Source organism: Chrysochloris asiatica, unplaced genomic scaffold, assembly GCF_000296735.1.
Source record: "Chrysochloris asiatica unplaced genomic scaffold, ChrAsi1.0 scaffold00150, whole genome shotgun sequence".
NCBI lineage: Eukaryota > Metazoa > Chordata > Mammalia > Afrosoricida > Chrysochloridae > Chrysochloris > Chrysochloris asiatica.
Window position 1 is genome coordinate 5,016,568 of NW_006408668.1, and position 5,604 is coordinate 5,022,171.

A 5,604-nucleotide genomic window follows, 5' to 3' on the forward strand; every position below is an offset into this window, starting at 1 on the left:
CATTCCAATCACCAGTGATTATCAATACAGTAAAACCATTATCCCCTCTGCCCACATTTGATGAGATGAACCCAATTGTGTCTGATGAGATGGTCCCTGGGTTGTTTTCTGGGGCATGACCTGAAGTAGATGCATTATAAGACATTATTGAATGTGGCCAGGAAGCACCCTACCCAGTATTCTTCTAGACCTATAACTAGACTTTAGTTCCAGAGAGTCCCAAAAGGTGAAATACAAATTGTGATCCAGGAAGAGTGCAAGTTGAATCAGTCTGAATTTATTGATACAGATTCTTCATTCAGTGCTTCATTCAGTTCCAGAGGTTAGGAAAGGATATAATAGTTTATTTGGTTGGTTCACTGTAGCATAGATTGATCCATGGCCTACAAATACATCAAGTTGAAGTACCAGATCTGCCCTGGTATATTGGAGAACAAGATTTATTCACAGATTTATAGAAATTGGCAGCTTAGAGTGGATCTATCAGGATAGACCCATAGAACCACACATGGAGTGCTTAGAAGTCACACCTTTCACCACAACTTGTTGTTAGGTACCATCAAGTCAGCTTTGACTAAGCAATCTTATGCACAACAGAACAAAACATTGCCTGGTTCTATACCATCCTCACAATTCATCGTTACACTTGAGCCCATTGCTGCTGCCACTGTGCCAATCCATCTATGTTTACAGCTGCATCTCCTCATTTTACTTGTGCCCCATCAGGAAATGAAGATCCCAAAAGCTTTACTCCATTTGCATCATCATGGTCAACACTACTTTGAGGTGGCAATACTTTCCCAGACACACTTTGAGAGCCTTTCATCCTGAGGGTCTCATTTTCTGGCACTATATCTGACAATATTCTGGTGCTCTTCATTATGTTTCAGTATTCAATATTCTGGTTCTATTTGACAGTGTACCACTGCTATTCATAATGTTTTCAGTGACTAAATATCCAAAAGTAGTCCATCTCTCCTTCTTCCTAGTCTGTCATAGTCTGGAAACTCATCTGATACTGGTCCACCATGGGTGATCCTGCTGATATTTAAAATGCCAGCAGCATAGCTTCCAGAATCACAGCAACACACAAATCACCACAGTACAGCAAACTGAAAGACAAGTGGTGGTTTACCACAACAGTGAGAAACAAATTTGTAAAGGGAACCCCCGTATCCTTGAAGACTGCTGTGACTGTGACTTTATATGTCAGATTTGATGGTGGAAACTTCCCTAATCGAATTAAGATATCTAAATACAATGGGGCTGATTGAACTCAGTGGTGGTAGGAATCAAAAGGGAGCACTTAATTGTCAAAGGAAAGGTGAACGTGGGTACCTGGCTATGGTAATGGACAGCACAGAGTAGTTCAGAATAGGCTGACTTGTATGGACTTACATTGTTAGCTATTTAAGCAAAAAGTTCCTAGGAGTGAAATAGATGGGAAACCTCATAAATATTCATTTGCTCAATAGGTCAAGTGAATGGCAGTCTAATTTGAATCACCAGAATACAGAATCATGACCCTCAATCAATTCCCAGACTTGAGCCAATTTACAGATCCACACTTGCTGAATGAAGAAGATGATGAGTCACCTTGAGGAAGAACCCCACTAAACTGCCAGAACTTTATACTGTTAATCTTCCTCACAGTTTTCCTCAATGGGATTTGTAGCCTTTTACACTTAAGTGATTGCTTATTGGGGAAAAGGAAATAATCAGACTTTTCTGGAACTGCTGGACACTAGCTCTGAATTGACACTAATTTCAGAAGATCCAAAACATCACTGTGGTCCACAAGTCAGAGTGGGGGCATATGGAAGCCAAGTTACTAATGGAGTCTTGGCTCAGGTCCTTCTCTCAGTGGGTCAAGTGGGTCTCTGAACACATTCTGCAGTGATTTTCCCAGTTTCAGGGCACGTAATTGGAACTGACATACTCGACAACTAGTAGAACCCCACATTGGATCCTTGACATGTGGAATAAAAGCTATTATGGTAGGAAAACTGAGTCAAGGCCATTAGAACTGCTTCTATATAGGAAAACAGTCAATCAAAAGCAATACTTTATTCCTGAAGGGACTGCAGAGATTAGTGCCACCACCAAGGTTGTGAAGGATGCAGGGGTGATGATTCCCACCACATCCCAATTAACACCCTATTTTGCCTGTGCAAAACTTAACCAGGTGGTGACTCAAATTGCAGCTGTTGTTTCAGATGTGCTTTTATTGCTTAAGCGAATTAATGGTTCTCCTAATGCTTGGTATGCAGCCCTTTTCTCAATTCTGGTGTGCAAGGGTAACCCAGAAGCAGCTAGCTTTCAACTTTAGCTGGCAACATTAGGCAATGCACCTGCACCATTGGACCTTAAGAGTATATCAGCTCTCCAGCACTATGTCATCATTTAGTCCCCGAGGACCTTGATCACCTTTCCCCTCCACAAGACATCACACCAATTTTGAGTGGGATCCAGAACAAGAGAAGACTCTGCAATAGGTTCAGGCTGCCGTGCAAGCTGCTCTGTCATTTGGGTCACATGATCCATCTGATCCAATGGTGCTTGAAGTGGCAGATGAAAAAACAGTTTGGAATCTTTGACAGGCCCCTATTGGTGTAGCACAGCACAAACCCTTAGGATTTTGGAGCAAAGCCAAGTCATCCTCTGAAGATAACTACTCTCCTTTTTTAAAGTTAATTTTATTGTGAACTGAGTGAATGAAGGTTTACAGGGCACATCATCAGTTTTACATTCAACAAATCATTGCAATGATTACAATCCCCTCCACGTACCATCAGCTAAGAGTATTTACCTCTATTACCTTTTTTTTTTTTTTTTTAATGTACATATAGCACATTGAAAATATATAGCCATTAAATGTCCAAAGGGCACATTTTGCAAGCTCGCCTCCTGTCCACAGACACACTGCCTTTCTCAGTCCTCTGCTGCTCTGTCTCTCTATGCAATCGCCTCTGCCACCATCTCTGTTATCATTATTTTCAAGTTAGGATCGCTCATTCCTCTCATGCTCTTTCCTCTTGATGGTCCTAGGAATTACTCTCCTTTGGAGAAACATCTTTTGACTTGTTACTGGCCTGTAGTAGATTGAAAACCTAACTATATGCCACCAAGTTACCATGAGAGCTGACCCTCCCACCATGTACTGGGTGCTGTGTGATCACAGTATCATAAAGTTGGACATGCACAGCAGTACTCCATTATTAAATGGAAATTATGCATGCATGATAAGGCTTGAGCAAGTTCTGAAGGCACAAGTAAGTTGCCTGAAGAAGTGGCCCAAATGCCCATGATCTTCACTCCTGTCAAATAACCTTCCCTCTCCCAGTTGAAGCCTAAGGCTCCATGTGGAATACCTTATGATCAGTTGAATGATCAAAAAACTCGTGTTTGTTTTACAGATGGTTCTGTACAATATATATAGCCCCGGTCTGGACAGTGATGAAGGGAAATCCTCCCAATGGGCAGAACTTCTTTGAGCAGTGCACCTTGTTGTTCATTTTAGAGACAGAGAAATGGCTAGATGTGCAATTGACACTGATTATGGGCTGTGACCATGGCTTGGCTGGATGGTCAAAGACTTGCAAGAGCATGATTGGAAAATTGGTTACAAGGAAGTATGGGGGAAAGGCATGTGAACAGACCTCTCTAAATGGGCCGGAAAAGTGAAGATATTTGTGTCTCATATGAATGCTCACCAAAGGGTTACCTCAGCATAGGAGGATTTTTAACAATCAAGTGGGTAGGATGACACATTCTGTTATCCTCTTTCTCCAGCCACTGTTGTCATTGTCCAAGGGGTTCATGAACAATGTGGCCATGGTGGCAGAGATGGAGGCTATACATGAGCTCATAACATGGACTTCCACTCACCAAGGTTGATAGCTACTGTCACTGCTGATTGCCCAATCTGCCAGTAGCAGAGACCAACACTGAGTCCACGATATGGGACCATTCCTCAGAGAGATCAGCCAGCAACCTGTTGGCAGGTTGATTAGATTGTACCACTTCCATCATGGAAAGGGCAGCATTTTGTTCTTACTGGAACAGACACTTACTCTGGATACAGATATGGCCTTCCCTGCACATAATGCTTCTGCCATAACTAGTATCCATAGACTTACAGAATGCCTTATCTACTGCCATAGTCTCCCACATAGCTTCACCTCAGATCAAGGGACACACTTCACAGCAAATGAAGTATGGCAATGGGCTCATGCTTATGGAATTCACATATTCCCCACCATTCCAAAGCAGCTGGCTTGATATAACAATGGAATGGCCTTGTAAGACACAGTTTTGGTACCAACTAGGTGGCAATACCATGCAAGGTTGAGGTGATGTTCTCCAAGAGGCTGTAGATGCTCTAAACTAGTGACCTGTTTTTCTAATAGGTAGTATTTGTGGGCCCAGGAACCTAAGGGTGGAAATGGGAATGACATCACTCACCATAACTCCTAGTGACCAACTTTCAAATTTTTTGCTTCTTTCCCTGTGCCCTATATTCTTCAGGTCTGTAGGTTTTAGTTCCACAGAGAGGAATACTCCCATCTGGAGACACAACACTGATTCCCTTAAACTAGAAGTTAAGAATGCCCACTGCCCACTTCGGGTTTCAGTAGGCAAAAAAGGGAGTTACAAAAGTATTGGCTTATGTGATTGATCCAGATTACCAAGGGAAAATTGGATTGACATTACATAATGGAGGTAAAGACGAATGTGTGTGGAATCCGGGAGATTCCTTCAGACAAATTCTCTTACCATGCTCTGTACTAAAGTTTATGGTTAACCACAGCAACTCAATTCCAACGTGACTATTAATGGTCCAGACCCTTCAGGATTTGTGCCATCCCATTGGGATGTGATCTAACAACCACAAGAAGCTCAGGTGCTTGCTAAGGGCAAAGGGAAGACAGAATTGGTGGTGGAAGAAGGTAGTTCCAAATTCCAGCTACAATCACATACTCAGTTGCAGAAACAAGGATTGTAATTGTTATAAGTATTTTTTCCTTGTATGTGTGCACCAAAACATTTTTGTTTTGTTCACTTACAAAATATAAAATGTAAATGGGTGTTTTTTTGGTTGAATCTGTGCTAGTTGTGCCATGTTAGGCACAAATATGAATTTATCATTGTCTTCATTTAGAGTTTATGTATGGTTTAACTTGACAGGGTGGACTGAGACAGTTGATGTTTTGTGTCAATTTGGAGGGGCCAGGATTCTCAGTGGTTTAGAAGTTTAGATACAGTGATCCCTTATGATGAGATCTAACATAATCGCTGCCATGATGAGCTCTACTATGAGCAGCCAAGAACCTGAAAAGAAGTTTCTTCAGAGATGTAGCATGCTTCCGATATATTGGACATTCAAGCCAAGTTTGCTTGCTTTTTGCTTGTATGTATGTATCCTCCATCTGGATCCTCATCTGATCTCTAGTTATTGGGACTTCAGCCGGTGGTCTGCTGTACTGCCTGTTGATCCTTGGAGTCATAAGCATCCTGTCATCATAATTACTTGGATTCATTTATTTCTGCAGCCAGAGCCTACCATCTGACTTATCGATCTTGGGTGCATCAGTCATTGCAACT